At 40.5% G+C, this 22,338-nt stretch overlaps 1 protein-coding gene across 1 annotated transcript in view; it reads right to left on the bottom strand.

The window, feature by feature from the left end:
- The window catches only part of lingo1a (leucine rich repeat and Ig domain containing 1a), a 204,465-nt gene that overhangs the window by 77,951 nt on the left and 104,176 nt on the right, over positions 1-22,338 (bottom strand). Inside the window, exon 2 of the mRNA XM_050072683.1 lies at positions 17,219-17,363. The gene's annotated coding sequence lies outside the window, so the exon portion shown is untranslated. The remainder of the gene's footprint in view (positions 1-17,218; positions 17,364-22,338) is intronic.

Here is a 22,338-nt window from a genome sequence, read left to right as displayed (position 1 = left end):
AAGAAAAAGGTTAACTTAATGGCTTGAGGCTTTTCTTGTAAATTATATTCTTTAAATTAAAAAGTTTCACCGCATTTTTATTAGCTTGGTGCTTTTATTTTGATGGAAAGGCGCATCCATCCAACCAAAACGGCCACTAAACGGCCCCAGACTAAGACAACTGGACTAGCTTTTGGAGCCAGCCTCAAGTGGCCATTCACGAAACTGCAGTTTTCTGGCACTTCCATGTTGGCTTTATGCTTTAGCCTTGGAGGTTGCTGCTTGGTGTTGATAGAGCTACATCCATTACTGAGAGGTGAGGTTCCTTCATGTGTTACAGAGTGAAATCACAAGCAAACCAGTAAAATGATGACGATAAAACGAGGAAACACTGAAGTCACAGGCATTTTTTTTTCTGACATAAAAAAATAAGGTGTCCTGAGCCTATGGGTACTGTATTTTGAATGGAGTGGTCTAATCAAAGATTTAAAACAAAAATCTTAAAGGCATGGGGTACAATCATCATGACTAACCTCACAAGCATGGACAACATGGTGACCTAGAAAACAAACACAGCAACCTATAACCAAAGGATGAGCTAGATCAAATTGACAACAGCCTGTGTGTCCATTGACAGCTATGCCCAGTGAAAGTGTCCTTGACCTTGAACAAGACACTTAAATCCACCTGGCTCAATTATCGTAAATCAGACCTGATAAGAACATCAGCCAGACGTCAGAAACAAAATGAACATAATGAAAACCATGTGTCAAGAAGGCCTTATCAACAAATCTCAATGGAGGAAAAAACGGCACTTATCAGGTTAACTGTACAAAGCCATGTGTGTTCACAACACGCAGGATATAAAATCAGTTTCTGAATTGGTTTCACCACGCAGCAGATTTAATTCTGTTCCATTTTCGTTGTATTTTTGCAATTTAGCTCACTTTAACTGTAATCCATAACTGCGCATTAGAATCTCCCCCACGACTCTGTAACTCTGGCCTCTTGGTAAACTGCATCTGCTCTCTCTGCTGTACTCTATCCACGGAAAGCCATTTCTCGTCAGTTAAACGCATCAATATTTGATGTACAATCAGCTCTAAACCATTACGGCCAACCTTGGATGAAGCTCAGTAGTATAATCTTTGGTAGTGTAGTGCACCCACCAATATGAGAGGCGATGACCTTCATGAGTTGATGCTTTGCAATCATTTTAAAAGCAGAATCTCACCGCAACAACGTTCACAAGATAACTCTAAACCTTAACAAGAGGCAGATGGTGCTCACCTTTGAGCCCCGAATCTGTTTGCAAACTCTGGACATAAATCCAACAAACTGCGACAACTCAAACATTTGTAGCGGATCTACTTAATTTTAACCCAGCTGCACTTTTTTGATCTGCAAACTCTGAACTTGTGACATAACCATAAAAAGGAAAAAATTACGGCATCCTGCTGTGATTTTTCATTAATTTCGCAAACACACTGACATCCTACTGTCAGTTCCTCTGAGCAAGATCCTCGTAGAAATAATTACCAAAGCCATTTCATATTTAAGATTAATGACAATTGAATATCCATTTAGAGGACCATTAAAACATACATCATAAGCAATAGAGATTAATTCCAAGGGACATTTTAATATCAATCCCATTATTTAAGTGAGTGTAACAAACACATAAATGCTTAGAAAAAACAGCTACAAATTGAAGGAAAACATGATGAATTTGATTTTCTTGTCCCGCTGAGTGTCAACGAGTGTGCTGACATTCACACAGATAATACTCCAAATTCCAGTTCTGCTCTTATTAGAGACGAGCTTTTGTGTATCTTCATATTCCATTCGCAAACACTCCTGTATACTTACAGACACAGCCTGTTGCCGTGGCAACAGCTTCCGGCAAAACCAACAGCAGACATAGTGTTTATACACGTGAATTACAGGACGGGCGTCGGTGCTGAAGGTGCATTCCAGGAATCTTTGTCAGCTTTCTCTTTATCTGCATTAGAGCTTTTCTGCCAGATTTCAGCTCCAGAAGCCTCGATTGTCTGTGATACACTTATATAACTCTTACTTTTCTTTAACACACATTAAAATATCAAAAAGTGTATGTTTTTTCTTTAATCTAAAGTATGTGTGTCAGCCACACAAAGACATTTCAAAGGGTTCCCTGGGTGGCACCTTTTCAAGCTTGTGCCTTTGCTTTCAGTGTTACGCAAGTTGTGTCTGTGTGCTCACGTAAATATGAACACTTGGTGTGTATTCAGTGAGACAATGGTAGTAGAGTACTTATGTACCACAAGGCTGCACCCCGTAAATCCCTTTACATGATAGAAATATGGCCCTTGCATCCTTTGGAAAGCTGACCTTGGATTCTTGTTTTGCGCTTAGCAGCAAGGATTAGAGGAAATCTTCAACAAACACACATTTTGCTCCGAGAGATCTGGGCCTATTTTGCCTCAGCTTTATTTCAAAAACGCAAAACAAGGCTACTTTTGAACTGCAATCTGTGGCTATTGACAGAAAAGGGAAAATACTGTGCGAGGGGCTGATTTTTCTCTTATCATTTTCTTTTCGTGTCAAAAGTAGGTCGAGCTGAAAGGCAAAGAAACTTACTGATATTCAGTTCTGTGAGAAGAAAAGACTTTTCAAAAGTCAAGCTAAACTCTTGGGCAACGTGACCTCCCCATAAATTAATGAAGCTCTCTGATGCTGCCATAGCTGCCTATTTATGCCAAGAATTACTGAACTCCAGATGTGCTCTGGTTAGCTGGATGACATTTGGGTTGGAACAGGGTAAACATCTCCTATCAATTTATCATTAACAGCATAATTGAGGGCAGTCCAGATTTCCTTGTAATGCAGATTCTGTATGATGGACACCTGCTGTCTGAACTCAGCCCTTTGTTCTCGAAATTCTGTTTCTACCGAACTAAAAGAAAAACAGCAAATATGTTTTTAAGGGAAACATAATGCAGAAGAGAATTACATTTTCTTTTAACATAACGAAGAAATGTTGCTATTAGCAAGTCCGTTTTCATTCCAAGGTCGTCAAATACTGACATGTTGACAGGCATCCTAGTGTGACATCAATGCCAAAGGCAACCTTTGGTGTCTTTGTAAGATGCACTGGGCTCTCAGTTTACTCCAATCTGTTGCAATACTTGAAGCTGAGAGCAACCGACCGAGTATAAAGAGCAACAAAGTCTGCATCGGGAGGAAGGAGAGGTCGTTGGGTCAAACAAACTGTACTTTCACCTACGAGGCCGCTCTTGGTGTCCAATGTGAAACCACAAGTCAAAGCTACTTTAACATAACGCTAAGTTACGCACCCGCATGAAAACCAACAGTTACAATTATTAAAATGTTCCTATGGTTGATGGCACTGATATCACATGACGTATTTATATCACCTTCATTCTAAACCTAACCAAGCAGTTTTTCTGCCTAAACCTAACTGCAACTGTTTCGCAAAATTAACACACGTCACAATGTTTTTTTTAACTGTGTGTCACATAGATTCGCCAAAGGGTGCGTCGCTATCAGCTATCAGACGCCAAGGGTTGTGACAGGGCATCACTATTTGACCTGGGAGTGAGAATGGGTTGAACTAACATACTCGGGATGACACAAAAATGTTGATACCTAACGTATCAGCAAAATGTTTACTTATCTTTTTTCATTTGTCTTGGCAATCTTGCAATACCTTATTTGATTGATTGATTCATTTTCTGTAACCGCTTATTCTGTTCAGGAGATGTTACCTTTGGCAAATGATTACTTTGGGAAATTAAACCATCTGGTAAATTGAGGATTATTTATTAAGTGATATAAAAAGACATCAACAAAACTTTTTTCTTTGCTAGAAATGTAAACTCGACTCACAGTAGAAACCACAAAGTGGGATGTGAACTTGGGTAATTGGAGTTGAAGACAGATGTTAACACCAAACCTTTACCTCGGCCAAAAGATAGCACTTCAGTCCAGTGGGAAAAGTATTATGGCACTTCCTTGTTAGACCATTAGTGCACTGCATGAATAAGCTTTGGAACGTCTCATAATCACTGAACACACTTTACACTGAGCACAAACGCGCAACTGCTTTGATTACCTTTTCACACATTGGTGAGCTGGTTGAACAGCTTAACTAAACATAATGGGAGTTATTTAAAACATCACACTTGAAAAACGAATGAATTCCTTGAGGAACAGTTGTCAAGTTTTACATATTTCATAGTTTGTGAATTTCACAACAACAGTTGGTGCCTGTTTTTGCTTTTAAGATGTTATTATTCCCCCTAACAACCCCAGCAGGAAGATACGGACAGTTGAAGCTCTTGATAAGAGACAATATGCATTCAATGACAGCTTGCATGATGCTGAAGCTCTGCAGCTTGAATACAGGAAGAGGAGTAAACACTGGTGGCCCTGGCATATTTAGTGCCTTAGGCAAGGTCATGAATGAAAAATTTTCATTTGTTACTGAGGTGGGATTTTAAGTTTTCTTTTGTGTGTTGAAGGGCAGGGACACGGGGCCTTTGGTAACAAGGTTGCATATCGTGTGTTGACAACCTTTGATATAACCCAAACACTTGAGAGCAGTGCTTTATGACAAACAAACATGCCTCCTCCATCTGTCAAGTAAACTGAATACACCAGTGGGCAGCTCAAGTGGTGAGTGGGAGGAGGGAGCGACATATGTGGAGAAGCACATGACATAACAGGGAGCTTTCTTTGAAAGCGATAATGTAGCAGTAGACAAAAACCCTGCTGCAATGAGGCAGCTGCTTTCTTAGATAACTGCCCAAACTCTCCACCACTGGGAATAAAGTTATTACTTGAAAAACTGAAGACGGTTACAGTTTCCTGCAATAAAATACAGACTTGTAAAGCTTTGCTAAGTCATAACATCCAGTTTATGTTAATGGCTGAAGTTATTATACCATAAAAACAGCAGTAGTAGTAGTGGAGGTACAGAGTTAACTGCAGCCATAGGCTAATTACATACTGTCTTAAAATTATTATTAAATGTGTACTATTTCCTGCTCTTTAAGTGCAGTTAAAACATTGCATGGTCTGGATCATAATAGTATTCTACAAGAATGAAGATGTGCTGACGGTGTACTACATCCATACGAATACGTTTTCATTTCAAAAAACGAAGTTGCACTAAATGCACAAACCCGCTATTTTTAAATACCCCATCCCGAGAGAGTCTCCCTGCAGCCTGCTCTATTTTGTTTTAAAATGCTGGTGTGCAGCCTCGTTCTGTGGATGAGAAACGAGGTGCAGTTGTTCCATGTATGTCACTAGTGGTGACGAAATACAGCGAGTGCCGGATGGAACGCACACATTTAAGAGTCCTGTTTGTGGTGAAAAAGCTAAATGGACCCAGGGTCTAGGTACCATCTTTTTTTTTAAGATATTTTTTCAGGCATTTTTAAGCCTTTAATTGATAGGACAGATGAGCGTGAAGGGGGGAGAGAGAGAGGGAGTAACATTCAGCAAAGGGCCACAGGCTGGAGTCGAACCCAGGCCGCTGCGGCAACAGCCTTGTACATGGGGTGCCCGCTCTACCACTAAGCCACCAACGCCCCAAGGTACCATGTCTAAAGAGTTACTTTTGGTTCCAAAGGTACCATACTGAAAGTGTTTGGTGGAAATGGGGCTTAAAGCAACCAATCACAAAGTTGACAATCTGCTTCCTGTTTACACCAGCACATGTATTTCCAGTGTATGTGAATGGTCATGTGATGTGCGTTTTCAGACTTGTTAGTATGGACAGAGATTATTTCTGAAACGATGCGTAAATGCTTGTGTGTACGGAGATAGTGTAAAATAAAAGCATTAGTATGGATGCAGTCTTATTCTACTTTGCTGTTGTGGATGTCATGACTTTGTAAAGCTAAAAAAGTATATCAATATTTTTGTGAAGGAAAATAAATGGAAATGACTGTACATAAAATACTGATTTGGGTGTTGAAACAAATACAGACACATCAACCTGTTGCTACGAAAAGAAAACTGCTGAGGCTTTTTATTAAATCTGTTTTTGTTGCAGTTTAATAAAGTACTGCTTCTAGTAAACAAACAGGAAATGCTCTGCCACTAAATACTAAGCGGTTTCGCAGGTAAAGGCTATGAGGGGAAAAAACAGTTGTGGTATCTACAAAGCCTGCAGCAACAGGACTGAAAAGGTGATGCTAATTAAAAACAGTGAACTGCGAGGATTGTCTTTTCACCACCTCAGCAACTGATACCATGAATCTCATCAAGGTTTCACGAAACTTTATCTCTGAAATTTAATTGTACCACTGAGATTCATCAATCCGCCGACAAACAAATATTTGTCCTCACCTTCTTTTCCTAATTTACCTGTTTATTCTGCTGTAACTACTTCACAGGGAATTTATCACACTTTTCTGACATGATATGTGTTGACATCATATAATATATGGTATAATACTATAGTCTGTGTGCACTGTTCGGAAGTTCTCCAGCTGGGGGAAGAGAAGGCAAAACATTCATAGTGCACCCACATCAGGATCAACACACCCAGCTTGGCAGTGTTGGTTAATGCAAATGGTAGAGCACACAGCTTGTAGTGTCACTGGCAGTTATCGGCTGCCACTGCCAGTTCACTGCCATGAAAATTAGAAGCATGTGTTCTGATATGTTCATTGGTGTCTTTGTTGGCTTTTTTAAAATCCAAGCCCCCATGCAAGGGTGTAGGACTTGGTACAGACTGGTATATTTCCCTACCAATATTCAGCGACTACTAAGTCAAAGCAATAACTTTGATTATCAAAACATATAATATTAACACAGTTGTCTGTCAGTGTCTCGTCAATGTTTTTGGTACATTACGTTCTCTCCCACAAGTTCCACCTCCCTAACTGGATGTTGTTAAAAGGATTGGCTTCGCAGTTTCTTGCTTAAGACACAGCAAACCAACATAAAAAAAACTAGCACTGACATAAGGCGATCATCATGTTGCCTCATGCTGCCTGTGTTTTAGTCAAAAAGTTGCACTTGAACACACCACAAAGACTAAAGCTGATTGCCAACCAGCACGTATGCTCTGTGCTTGCGTGAGAGGAAATAACTCTCCATATCAGCAAGTGACGGTAATCCGTATTCGTCATTCAAAAAGGGAAACTGGAAAACTGTTATGATGCTAGTCAGCCAGTTAGCAACACATTTAGATGTTAAAAGAACAAAGTACATTCTGAACAATAACAAAAACAATTACAAACCATCTCTGCTAAAGGACTCAATAGCTAAAAGTTTGTTTTGATCCCACTCCCTCTTGACCTTAGCCGTTCATTACTTTGCTCACTTCCTTTGTTCTTCTTCTGCACTAAACTACCAATCAGAGAGACTTCATTCAGAGGTGGGCTCTGCCATCTCTGACGGCAATTAAACACGCTAAATCGGCCAAAAAAAAAAGCCAACAAAGGCTGAAGAGTTCCCACAATGGTGCGGGACACACCACAAAGACTAGGGCAACGGCCCAACATTAACCAACTGCCAACCGTCGGCTTGGTGTGTCAGGGCCTTAACATGTGAGAGGCTGTGGCTCAGACCAAATTCAGACGAAAGATTCGCAACGAGATGAGTTGAACCATGCAATTACTTGCAATGTGCCATTCTGCAACGTTCTACAAACCTGTCAGTTCACACCAATGCAACTAGATGAGATGGCGCATCATCTCAATGCAACAACTCTCTGTACTTGTGTTCTTTTTTGCAGCTTTTCAGGCTTATTTTGTGGCTTAATATAATTTGGAGCTCCTAAAAATATGAATGAGGATATTGATAGTGAGATACTGGCTACAGCTGCATTTATAGTAGTGATGAAACGGTGAAAAACAAGACCAAACGAGCCTCAGATGGACTGTATGACTTGACCAGCGGACTTTACTACAAGCCGATTGGCTGTGGAAACAGGTGACGAGCTTTATGTTTCAAAACCAGCTGCTGGCGATTTGACCAATGGAATTGCAGGTGACACCATCAGCCAGCTTAAGTCGAGCTCAGCCAGTTCACACCGCTGCAACTTTTCTCTGCAACGTTCTTAAACAGTGTCCTCTCATCTTGAACCACTGGTCTAAACTGGGCTTAAAAAGCACCAAATCTATGTCAACTAGATGTGCATCACTGCTCAAGGATGCTCAGTGAAAAGCTCGGTGAAGACATAGCTCTGTATTAAAGGTAATGAAGCTAATATTTGCATGGACACTAAGCCACACAGTGATGAGATTTATGCCAGAACAGAAGTGTTTTCCGTTTTCTATCTCCAGTGATGAGCAGCACACAACCATTTCCCCAAACTCTGTCTCATCCAGACAGTCCCAAACGGCGTTCTGTGTCTGCCAGATGGTTGAATAACATAATGTACTGCGGACTATGATGCAGGTAAATTTATTGTCAAGTATTATGACTTTATACTTATTATATTAGAATCAGCACCTCCAAGTGTGAGGCCATGGTCCTCAGCCGGAAAAGGGTGGACTGCCCACTCCAGGTCGGAAGGGAGGTCCTGCCTCAGGTGGAGGAGTTTAAGTATCTCGGGATCTTGTTCACGAGTGAGGGTAGGATGGAGCGGGAGATTGACAGGCGGACTGGGGCGGCATCAGCAGTGATGCAGGCGCTTAACCGGTCCGTTGTGGTGAAAAGGGAGCTTAGCCAGAAAGCGAAACCCTCGGTTTACCGGTCGATCTACGTTCCAACCCCCCTCCAAAGCTCTGGGTAGTGACCGAAAGAACAAGATCGCAAAATGAGTTTCCTCCGCAGGGTGGCTGGGCTCAGCCTTAGAGATGGGGTGAGGAGCTCGGACATCCGAGTGTAGAGCCGCTGCTCCTCCACATCGAGAGGAGCCAGTTGAGGTGGTTCGGGCATCTGGTAAGGATGCCTTCCGGACGCCTCCCTTGGGAAGTGTTTCGGGCATGTCTAACTGGGAGGAGACCTCGGGGCCACCCCAGGATACGCTGGAGGTATTACATCGCCCTGGCCTGGGAACGCCTTGGGGTTCCCTCGGAAGAGCTGATGTAAGTGGCTGGGGAGAGGACTGCCTGGGCTTCTTTGCTGAGGCTGCTGCCCCCGCGACCCGGACCCGGTTAAGTGGACGACGAGTACGAGTACTTATTATATTACTACTTTTTTCTTGGAATATTACAACTTTTTTCCCCAAAATATTACAACTCAAAATCTCAATATTTTGAATATGAGCACAAATCTTGCTCAAACACATCTGAGCTATTGAAGTCCATGGGTTTATAAATAAATTAAAATACAAAAAGGAATTAATTTATCATTGACACAGGTGTCACACTAATATTTAAAGAGGTTGCTGCCCCAAAAACGAGATACAAAAGAGGACAACTCATGCTAAAATAAGTCATACATTGTAAGACTAAGAGCTGTGTCTCATGTCTTCATTGCATTAGTGTCTAATCGAGGCTCAACAAAGTCAATGAAGTCACTGACATACTGGCCTATTCTGTTTTTCCTGCTTGCAATGTACGTGAAAAATAGTGAGGCTAGGAAGAAACATAGAAAGCTGGGACTGACGTTGTCTCAGCACTGGGGGAAAAATAAAAAAAAGTTTCTCATAAAATGCCACAGGAAATGCAGTACCTCAATGTGATGTCAAAAAGACTAGTCTAAAGATACACCCCCACACAACAAAATAGGCCAGTGGGATTCAAGGTAGATCACCCAAAGCTGTTTTTAACAGTGATAAATGTTTCGTATTGGCAATTTGCTTTAATCTTTAGTTTTAACCAGAGCACATATCTGATCAGATTAGGAAACAATGTTGGATAAAAAGGTACAACACTTCTGCCTCTGTCTTTGTTTCCTCATCAAAGTGCTTCAGCATCGACTGTGCGAGAACATTTTGAGAGTATTGCTGTCAAAATTGCTATTTGTCAAAACAGCTTTGAATGTCAGTCCAGGCAGGAATATCTTGTAAAGTATTTTGTTCTCAGAGCTCAGACAGAGCTTACATGGATTCTCCAAAAATACCAACCGAGATTCCAGTGTAGCTTTTTTGATTCTAAACGATTGGCGTGAAGACATCCTTTGGTGAAATCAGAATATAATTATCTACTTTTGACAACACGCATTGAAAACTAAAGGGTCCAACTGAAGGGAAATTGTCCCTAATTGGATAAAGAACCATGCGCTGCCCTAAAGCACGAGAAACCAATTATGCTGCAGGTACTGAAAATAAACAGGCAGCTTCAGTCAACCGTTCTTTGAGGAGAAATTCATGAATTCCAGATCAATCACATACAGTCAAGATGTCTAATGATGTGTACAGATAAATCTTGCATTAGAGAATTGACAGGGCAGCATGTTTGAAATGCAGTCACTAAGATGAATATAAGAAGAGGCTGAAGCTAACTTTCCCAGCACAGCTTGGAAGTGTTAGCATTCTTTTAAGAATCTGACGCACAGATTTAATAAAGTAAAGTGAAGCCAGGGATACTTTCTCAGCTTATAACAGAGAAAAATTAAGAGCACCATGACTCACAGCCAGTAATGGCATTTCAGTGCATCTCAGATTGTTTTACTTTCCATTTCTCCCGTCGTGTCGACATGGATGCAGTTTCATGCAGTGGAGAATGTTCATAATTCAAAGGTCAAGTCGTGGGGGTTTTGTATGCAAGGTGGAGTGCAAGTCATCGAGCAAGAACGTTTCTCATTAGAGCTCGCTGAGAGGTGTCCCTTCATTGTTCTTATGCAAATGATGAATCATTTCCTGATGCTGTACATGGCAGTTATCCTGTGCAGCAGAATGTATAATCTCCACTTTAAAGGCAGAGTACAAGGGCTTTTTAATAAGTTTTATCCAGATGTAGAAGAATAGAGCTGACAAAAGCTGAGCTGAGGCCTCTGTGAGTTCATATTAAACATTAGGAGATGAATAATTGGCATTTTTGGTAATTAATTATGCATCCATTGTTATTTAAACCAGATAGTGTGGTGGACTGTTGAGTGGTGAGTGTGTCCGTGTAGAAATTAAGAGGATTATGTTGATTTGAGAGAGGGTTTGAGAAGAGTTTCTGGTGCTCCAAGATGTTTGTGGTGATTTTAAAAACACTGAATTCTAATTGGCCGTAATAATTCAAAGCCAATTATAACTTCCAAGTTATTGTCACAGAACAGAACAGAACAGTTGGGGGACATAAGAGAAGAGGAGCTCAGCCTCAATAATTAAAATGAGTGAGCATGTTGAGTGGTTCTATGCACTTTTTTCCCATATATACATATTTATTTTATCACTCTATTTCATTGTTTAATTGCATTTTAGATGCAAAAGGGTGTGTACATGAGTGATGATACCACAATTTTATCCCTTTTGAGGAATACCTTTGGTACGAACTATGGTACTAAACAAACTATATGGGCAGGGTCGCACATGAGCAAGTGCAGACGAGTGACAATAGGCTGCTGAGCTTGTACTTGTACTGATTGTGGGCAGTGATGGATACAATGTACACAGAAAGCTAGCATGCCAGCTAATGTCTGCTAGCTTGCTAATATATATATATATATGTATATATTTTTTCATCCTTTATTTAACCAGGTAAAACTGAGTTGAGAAAATTGAGAAATTAAGATTTAAAAACCTCTTTTACAAGAGCGATCTGGCTAAGAAAGCAGTGCACAAACAACACCACATAGAATTATACAAACAGCATAAAAGTGTACAAATTACAGATTACATTAGGCAAACACAAGAGCCGAAAGATCTCCTTTCTCGATCTTTCAAAACTGATCTGAATTCCCCCAGGCCAATAAGTTCAGTCAGTCCTAAATCCTTTTGCAAGTCGTTCCAGCTTGAGGGGGCACAAAATTTAAACGTCTTTTCCCCCAACTCAGTCCTGACTCTTGGGACCTGCATCTGTATGATGTTCTGGGATCGCAGGCTGTAATGGCTGGAGATTCTACATATGTACAGGCACAAATATGGGGGGAGAAGCCCAAGTATAGATTTATATATAAAAGTCAACCAGTGGGAGAACCTGCAAACAGATAAAGAGAGGCACCTTGCGGCAGCATACAAAGAACAATGATGAACACGGTGATCACTACCTGTCATGAACCGCAAAGCGGAGTGATAAACTATGTCCAATTTCTTTAGAGACTGGTCAGGTGCATTCATAAAAAGCAGATCTCCATAATCCAGTAAAGGTAAAAAGGTCATTAAGATTAAATACTACAAAATATAATGTTTTTCACCTCCCTCTTCAATGGAGCTGGAAGATGAAACTTTTGATTTACTGGTCCATCTATGTCCCAACCCTCACCTATGGTCATGAGCTTTGGGTAGAGACCGAAAGAGTAAGATCACAGATACAAGTAGCCAAAATGAGTTTTAGGGTGGCGGGGTTCAGCTTTAGAGATGGGCTGAGGAGCTCAGACATTTGGAAGGAGCTCGGAGTAGAGCCGCTGCTCCTTCACATCGAAAAGAGGCCAGTTGAGATGGTTTGGGCGTCTGATCAGGATGCGTCATGTGTGCCTCCGTTTAGAGGTGTTCCGGACACGTCCCACTGGTAGGAGGCCTTGGGTAGACCCAGAGCACAGTGAAGGGATTACATATCTCATCTGGTCTGGGAACGCCTTTGGATCCCTCAGGAGGAGTTGGAAAGCATTGCTGGGGAGATGGACATCTGGAGTCCTTTGCTAAGCGTGCTGCCCTGTTACGTAGCCTCGGATAAAGTGATCAAAATGGATGGATGGAATATCATATAATAGTCTCCTCCACACAGGTTTTTTTTTGCTATTTGAGGCAGTAGCTTCGCTGGTCAAAGCTCACCAAAGTTGAACGGCACACGATGCAAACATGTGACTTTGCTTAGCCCCCAGAAGAGAATGTTTTACTCACCCATTCACTTGCATTGAATGGAAGTAAACGGGAGGCAAGTATTTGCAAATGGTAATTTCAGGCATGTCTGACTGCGTCCTAGAATGACGAAGAACTGGCTAAACATAGAAGGGTGAAACATGCAGACAGAAAGATACTAAGAGAGACTGATGACTATATAAGAGACTTTTTCTTCACAGCATGTGAAAACCACCACTTTTCCTCTTGACATGAATGTTGTGTTCATTCTGAGGCTGATTCTATAGTGGCACTTAAGTATACAATGGTATAAGTTGTATAAGTGTACTGTATGGAAGTAGAATCTGAACACAAGACACCCTAATGATACACTACAAAAAGGACAGAGTCAACAGTGAGACTGCAGAAATGTGTCTCAGAGTCTCTCTCAAATATAATGAGCTGACCAGATAGTAGCAGCTATACATCTGGATCTCAGAGGCGTTGCTCTGGTGAATCTCCTCCATCAGAAACCTTCTGTTGCATCTCATTCGTGTGCCACTTTAGACAAAACAGTCTGCCGATGAATACATGTAACTGTCTGTTATCATTTTAGACTGCTGTTTAAATAACTTCCACTTATTTGATTGCTTTTTAGCTGTAAAATCACAGTGTGTTTCAGTATCAGCAAGCCTCATGGAGACAAACAAACAAAAGAAAAAGAAAAAGGCCAGGAAGCTTTTAGCTCACTGTATCCTCCAAAGATTGAGACACCACATCCAAAATGTTCTGTTCAGTCAGAGGTATGGTAAGCGTCACTATTTCCCCTGTTGGCACCTTATGGCGGCGCTGAAAATACAATAAAGAAAAGCCCCACTAGCTCGCCTGCGTGTCTCATACATCTTCAGTCATGCGGAAGGCCGTCCGTCAGTTTTACTGCACATCGGCTTCCTCTCAACGCAGCATCGATGACTGATGGCCCTAAGTGCAACTAGATAACTACGGCAGGGGATGATAAAAATGTGAAAACACACATCCTAGACAGGAAATTGGCCATTTTGGAGCAATTGACACAGAGGGGCTGAAGTGATGGCACTTCCTGTAATGCTCATCCCTTGAAAAGCGGAGATGTCTGGGTGTCCGCTGGAAGATAGCTACAGTCCAGTGGACATATTACTGAGGTGCACTAACCCGAGAGATCTCAATTAATTTTTTTTGGGGCCCTTTAGTTTTTTTTTTTTTCCCACGTGTTTCAGCCATCATAGAGTCAAAGCTAAGATCAGGTGTCATGAAAAAAAGTTTCAGTCAATATCCTGGTCATCTGCGGCACAAAAAAATCAATTGAAACAAGTTAGAGGTCATGTGAGGTAGAGCCATCAGGGGAGGAATTAAACAATGGCCTGGTAAAACTAGGGCAATGAGGAAAAGTGAATACCTATGAAAATGGATCGCTGGGGCTTAATGGAGAGTGGAATATCGAAAGAGGCAGGCAGCCATATGAAATTATGATGCGACTCAGCTGTACTTCACAGTGTTGGTCATTATCGGAGACAATGATGATATCTGAATCTGCAAATATCTGTTTTTATTCTCAACCTCATATCTTGTCTTTTCATCCTTTATCTTCCTCCTTCTATGCACCACATGCAAAACAGTGAATTGAAGTGATTGATGATAATGGTGATGATACTACAGCTGCTCTTCCAGGGTTGTAAGCACATTATCTAGGTCAGCAGTTTAACCTTTCTTATGGAGTGCAATCAAGGAGTTACGTAGCATCTCTATATAATCCGATATGAATATTGGCAATCACACCTTGAACTCAAAAAGACTATTTATGAGTGCACACGTGTGTGATATGGATCTCCAACCAATATTTGTTATCACTGAAAAAAACCTTGATCACGTAGTAACATTTCAATCACTCCTAGTTAAAGCCAGCAGTTTGTATACATGTGGGTGTGAAAATCACTTCAGTGCTGATTAATAATTCATCTGTGTGTTGTCAGAAAGTGTTACTCGTCTAATGCTTATCAAATTGCATTACCTCTGAGACCAGAGGATTGCATTGCAGGGGATGATTTTCTTATTGACCAGCCATAAATACAATTTTCTGCTGTTGATTAAGCAAAGCAACTTAAAAGGCGCAAATGGAGGAGAATTTGTGGCGCTGCAGCAATCACAGGAAAAACAAGTTAATTCGTGTCATGATTAGCACATTTAATAAATCAAATAAAGCCAAATGAAAGGTGCACTTTAAATGCGGGGGCCCACAGAGATAAATTAAAACACTCTGAAAGCTTTTGCCACAACACACATTTAACACTGACTACAGTGGTGGAGAATTGCGGTCAAATCAACCTCTTGTCCCAGAAATTACATTTATATACGTGTTACCTACAACAGCAAATATGTTTTAAAGGAAATGCAATGACGAAACTTAAATTAATGCATCTGGCTGTTGTAAAAGTGTCAATTCTGAACATCTCAGTAAAATATTCACCAACAACAATTTCCACTTGTGCAATACAATATCAGCTTATAGCAACTAAAGCATTATTAAACTATTATTATTAAACTATTATTAAAAGAAGAAAAAAATGTAGTTATGGTTTGGTCAGGGCACTCACAGCATTAAAAGGGACAGTTCACCCCAAAATCAAAAATACATTGCCGAGTGTTGGAGATATCGGATATCTCTCCAGTATCATGTAACTAGATAGCACTCGACTTGTGGTGCTCAAGGGGCCCAAATAAATACATTTGAAAAACTCAACAGCAATGTCTCTTTCCAGAAATCATGACCCGGTTACTCAAGATAATCCACAGACCTTGTTGTGAGCAGTTTCATGTAGGAACTATTTTCTCTCCAACTACACCCACCAACCATGTCACTGCGCAGAAGTAAGCGTGCATCTACTGCTAGCTTACCTAGCACCTCTGAGCTAGCTAACGTTAAAGCTCAGCCAAAGAGGATGCCATTAATGTTTACATCTTGCTACATGAGCACAAGCCTCTCGTCCTTGAGTAGATGCACGTTTTCTTCTAGCTGTGATATGGTTGGTAGGTTCCTACATGAAACTGCTCACCACAAGGTCCATGGATTACCTTGGGAGACTGGGTTGTGATTTCTGGAAAGAGACATTGCTATTGAGTTTATCCAATGTATTCTGTGGTGCTTTTAGCACCTCAAGCTGAGTTCCATCTAGTTCCATTATATTCAAGAGAAGGCAGACATCTCTATGGCCGATATCTCCAACACTCTGCAACTCACACTAAAACAGTCCAGACTGATACACAGCACTTCAGGTAAAAGGAAAATCAAATATTTTCAATTGGTAAAGTGTCCCTTTAAGTTTCAGGAAAGATCGTAGTCTTAGTTAACTGTACTGACATTCAACCAAAACCAATTTTTTCCCATAACCTTATGCTCCAGATGGTCTCTTAAACAGAGACATCTGAGAAGCCCTCATTTGAAACTGTTTGGAAAAGGACAAAAAACACGAGGCAGTTGATTGGATGAACCATCTGTCTGTCACAGGCTAATTTCAACCAATAAGGTCAACGAACCTACCAGCAGAGCCAGTTGGTAAATAAGACACTTGTTGAAGCCAGCTGGGAGAAGAGTGAAAGCTTCTTTCCCTCAACAAAAGCCTTCTTGTTCTGTTCTTTGCTTCTTTAAATCAGGAAATATTTTTCAGTTCTGATATAACTGATGCTATTGCAGCGTCTACGCTAATGTCCTCAGGAGCCACCATTGTTATTTTGAACTAACAGTCGCCTCTCCTTGTTACACACACTGAAACCATGCCTGTAACTGCCAGTAGCTGATTGATATTTGTGTGATCTCATGATCCCACGATTCTAGTGTGAATCCATCTGCCATGCACGTAAGTTTTTCCACTAACTTTACCCTAAGTGCTTCTGTTGCCTACACCTAACCACACGCAGAGCTCAGAATGCAAACCCTGTAAAACCCTCATGAAGTACTGTTTTGAAACCACCTGTTTGAGAAGCCCCTAAAGTCCATCTGAGAGTTCATGCATTCTGGAGGATGACATGTACGGTGCAGTGATGTTGATTGACACTAATTAACTCAGATGAGATGAGTAGACCAGATGTTTCAACCTTTGAAATATCTTGTGTTCAGTCGGTGTTGTTAAGACTCTGTTGATAGCACCTTCACATTATCGCATGCCAAGTGGTGTCATGTTGTTTTCTCATTACTCCTCTTTACTGTGCTAATTGTTGGCTGGTTTTAAGATGTGCTGGAAAATCCAGAGCATAACAGTGCACAGAAGTTAGAGACGAAGTAAGATTCTCCAACTAAACTCAAATTCTGTGCGCTGCGTGCGGATCAGCGGGAACGTCTCATAATTCGGGCAGTGCAATAATACTCACAGGCAGTAATTGCTGTCCTGCTGATTCCAAAGACTGCTGGAGCTGCTTACTGTGCAAAAGGCGGGAGGCTGGAGGTGCGAGGTGGGCAAAGTCTCCCCTTAATCCACATACCCTCGCAGCATTCCCTCTTCACTTGATCAGCCACCTGCAAGAACCAAGCAACAGTGGAAACCTTACTCTCAAGCTCATAAATCAGACAGTCAGGTAATTTTCTTAATACTTTTCTCAACATGTATAAATGAGCTTTCAGTTCTGAGAGTGAAACATTTGAGGAAGTATAACAGCATGTGGAGAATCTTGTTGTTCAAACAGCAGTTACTATCTATTTTGCTCTATTAAAGAAACACATTTTAATCACTTTGTCATTACATTGTACGTGCATGTGGTGCATGTGTCTTCGGCTAATTTAAAATAGAACTTATTTGCTTGAGTAAATTGGTATTTAATAGGGCTGCCCCCTGAAAGTCGGAGATTTGAATCATCAGTCGGAGACCCCTCAGTCGATTGAGATTCCTTCAAGTTGAGCAGCCTTTTTTTTTGTCAGTGTGAAGAGTAATTCTGGGGACATTTGGCTCCCCAGGTTTAGCTGCAGAGTGAGCTATCTTAATTTTCACACTGCTCTTCGGTACAGGCAGCTATGGACCCAGACCCAGGGTGAATATGAGTCATGCAATCTAGAAAGATTTAGGGTCTGGCTATGAGTAATGCAAATGGCCCAACTCGAGGGGCGGCACCAAGCATGCATTTGAAAATATCACTGCACGCAATTGGATAACACTACGACCAATCAGAACAATACTTAGCGCTTAGCTACCAGCGGAGCTAACTGGTAGATTAGACTCTTGCCGTATCCGGTCGGCAAAACAGCAAAAACGTCCTTCTTGCAAAGGAAAGACTCGAGCACCGTCTCCTGTTCCTCTTTTAGAGAAAAAGCCAAGTCTAACTCGTTCATTGTAGCGGCCAAAGCTGTTTCAAACAACTGGTGTTCATCCGTAGCCATCTTGCAATGATTACTGACTGATTCTGGACTTCGTCGGCCTCTGGCCCGCCTATATCAGATACACCGATGTGATTGGTGCAGCTCAGCTCCAACGGCATGGGTAATGAGCATCATTACTGATTGTCAGAGTGACTCGCTGAGCAAATTCAAATTGTGCTCTCGTGAGAACTCTGGATTTCCAGGGTAATAGACCCCCATATTAAAATGCAAAACTTCACAGCAGAAACAAACATGTTTACAGCCTTGTACAAAAAATGGTTTTAGTCTCTAAAGCTAATTTCCACCTTCATGACAACATTACGCAGTGTGAATATTTATATAACTAACTGGCTGACGTTTTACAAAGGCCTATAGTTGCGCATAATTAAGGGCGGGCCGCTTTGAGTGACAGGATGTCTGACGATAGCGTCCTTGGCTTCTCAGTCAGCCCTCACTCCTTCACAGCATCAGCCTCTTGCCCAAATAGGGTCAATTCTGGCTCCAAAAAACCAAGATAGCATCACTGTAGCTCTCAAGCTTAAAGCCCTCACTAATGTCAGTAAACTAACCAATCAGAAGCTAGGAGGCCTTGAGGAAACCCAAAGAGCTCGATTCAGCAGATCATTGTAACTGTTTGAAATATTTAAACATGTTAATATGTCAATAATTAACTGTGTAAACATAACTAACCATTTACTCAAATACATAAATTAACTCCTGAACCTTTGACTTGGTAGCAAACAGTTGCTTATACACGTCCAGCCAAACTGTGTTTAACTCTGTTTTGGTCCCCACCACTTCCTAAGTGAAATATTTGGAACATTAGCTGCTCAGTCATTCACTGTATCCCCCTGCTAGTCACTTTGTGTCTTTCCGCTGCTCTTCACTGAATACAGCTGCCTGCTGTGGCCGAAACTGATGCTGATGAGAGCAGTGGAAGTGAACCAAAACAATGAGCTGGAAGATCCTAAAATGCTGCACAGAAATGTGAAATTTCAGAGCATTTGCCTCACTACAAGTAACCACATTCACCTGTTTGATTCATTGCTCAAAAAGTGCTGATAAAAGCATCTTTACAAAAATCTCTGTGATATTCCAGAAAGGAGGACAATATATCATGAAAAGCCTGACTTCAGTCAACCTAAAATATTATGGGTTAAGTCATTTCTGATTTAAACAATCAGCATCAATTCAAATTCACAGCTTTAAAACCTCCTGCACTGCAATACATTCTAACAGAGTGAGGTTTGGATACTTCAGGCAGAATTAAATAACTAAATTAATTAAACATAAAAAAAAAACAAAAAAAAACAAAAAACATCCGACACTATTATAGATGTCGCCCACCAGTCACAATAAGAATATATTTAGACACTCAGAAACTTCCTACTGAAGAAGCTTTTTGCAAAAGAGCACAACAGTATTTCAGCTTTTGGATTTCACATCTCTACTCGCTGCCAGTAATAACCACATGCTCCATTTCCCTCACTGTGGGTGAGATACGATCAGACTTTGGAAATGCCAAAGAGATCTTCAGTGTGCAGAGGTTGTGGATGCCACAGTTAATTTGCTCCTTCATTACAGAAAATAAATAACAAAGAGCTTCTGATAAAATTATTAATATTCACATTCCAATAATTGATTTCGTGCTACAGTATCTCACTCTAGAGGCTGCTAGGACCACCCAATGACAGGTTTTGCCGACGGTAATGAAAGCATCTGACACTTAGACCCAAAATTCAGCAGCCATTGCTAATGACTTTTACAACCACACATTCCTGTAATATCATTACACTAGCTGAGCTACATTTATCAGCAAACAGTGCAAAAGGCAACGACCATCAAATGGCTTCGCAAACATTTGATCTTCCACATTTTGATTGGTACACACAGAACTAGCTGATGCATTTAAATCAGAAGGGATGAACCTCCCTTTGATTTCCTGGCTGGGGGAAATAAGACCTTGGATCCAAAGTAAAGTGTTGGAGCATCTGTGCTGGTGTAACGTGTCTGCAGAGTTGTTGGCAGTAATAGAGACACCTTGTTCTTCCTCGGCAAGATGTTCTACATCTCATCTGCCTCATTACTGGCAAAACAATTAATTTCAATGCATGGTTTTTGGTTCCAGATTATTTACTAGCATCTGTTGTACAGTTTTCATGTCACATTATTAGTGACATACTGTAGTTTGGGAGCAGCTGTAAAGATACACATGCAAATTCTGAACTTACATGTTAATGCCATGTCATGTCAGCACTTGAACTTTAGTGGTGGCATATTTACAAACTAAACATTTGGCATTTGCAACAGTCATTAATTGAATATTGACTCACTGGGTCCAGGTTGCAGATTTATAAAGCCTGAGACCGTCATTTTCTAATGTAGTGCATTGAATTATTAATTTACCCAGACATTCTCTACTGGCAAAATTTAAGGTGTGATCTGGGGCCTCATCACAGGAACTTGCCTGAAATCTTATGTCAGTTTAAGGTGATACTTAGGATTGCTGGTATTAAAGAAACATGTTTCCTAACTGCATTTATGGATTTAGCTTTTCAGCTATTACAAAACCATCCTAACTTAGGGATTTCCAAAGTTAAGAATCCTGAGTTAGGGTGGCATAGACCCTGTCCTAAATTTAAAATAACTAACAAAGTCTATATGGCAATGACAGTAAAGATAGGCAACAACATGAACATCGAAATATAATGATTTAACCTTTTGAAACCTGGAGTGACATCACTTTTCTTGTGAGAAAATTGCGATTTCTTTCAACAACATGGGAAAAAAGGCAAAGAGCAACTAGGTAAGAAATACCCAAAGATTGCAAAAAAATAAAAAACAGATTTTAAAAAAACTAAGGGAAAAAAAAGCGAGGGAAAAACTATATTTAAAACAACATTATATTTTAAAATGATGTTACAGAATTATTAGAATTTTAAAGCATTTTTCCAGCTCATTGCCTTGTTTGTTTTTAACTTTCTTTTTTCATTACTAATTTTTTTTTGTTTTGAATTTTCTAATTTATTTTTGGGTCATTTCTTCTTTCGTTGCTCATTGCAATTTTTAAAAGAAATCAAGCCAATTTGCTCAGGTTTTAAAGGGTTAAAGGCTACTCAAACCTTGTGATGATGGGTATATATTGACTACCAAGACAGTTTATCATTTTTTTTAATAATAATCAATAATCAAAATAATAATAATTAATCAATGATAATTAATGTTGAATGTGAAAGTCCTCCACTGACATAAGAAGTGCTTATTCCTCCTTGAAGCTAAAATTGAATGCATGTCTTTTATTTGTCCATGATAGAGAGCTAGCTAGCCAGTGACAAGTGTAGGCTGTCGATATTATGGCCTGTCCATCTCCAGTTACCTACCTGTACATTTTAATAAAAAGCAGAGACAGTCTTGTGTACAGTCTAAACATAGATATAGGCATGACAAGATGAATGCCAATTGAAGTATCAAATTGGAGGTCTGAGGTAGGATAGGTCGCAGCCATGAGTTGAGGAATCTATTACAGAAAGATAGGACTTTTCCTGTCCTTGAAATTTAAGTTAAGATAGGACAAGTAGTTAGGATATTTTTCTGTAATGAGGCCCCTCAATAGTGTAGCTATAGTGTAACTTGCTCTAAGAATGCACCTTGACAACCAGACACCTCTGCTTTTCAAGGGATGAGCATATAGGAAGTGCCATCACATCAATTCCTCTGTGTCAACAGCTCTCCATGTAGGGGACGCTATCATAGCTGAATAGCCTTTTAGTGGCTTGTGTGGTTGGTCGGCAGGGTTAATACTTTTAGGCCATAAACCAGCTACAGAATGATGGAAGAAGAAAAACTCACAGAAAAACATTAGTTTGATTTCTGTCAGTTAGCCTTCCAAAAGCTGTGAATACATGAATAAAAAGATCCAAACCTTTAAAAGAGGTCCTGCTTTATTTATAACCCGTACCCGTATTGTGCAGAAGTGGACTGAATCGACAATGGAGGCCAATTTTTGAGGTCAAATCCTGAGGTCAGGGAAAATCAAGTCATGGACTGTGTACTGATGCCGTCAGAACCATAATTCCCTTTTCTAACAGACCATGTGTGATTGCAGACTGTGTGATGGTATGTGATGTACTGTGTTATTATC

This window comes from Epinephelus moara, chromosome 20 (genome assembly GCF_006386435.1).
Source record: "Epinephelus moara isolate mb chromosome 20, YSFRI_EMoa_1.0, whole genome shotgun sequence".
Taxonomy (NCBI): domain Eukaryota; kingdom Metazoa; phylum Chordata; class Actinopteri; order Perciformes; family Serranidae; genus Epinephelus; species Epinephelus moara.
The sequence above is the reverse complement of the archived record's forward strand: the minus strand, read 5'-3'. Positions and strand labels throughout refer to the sequence as shown.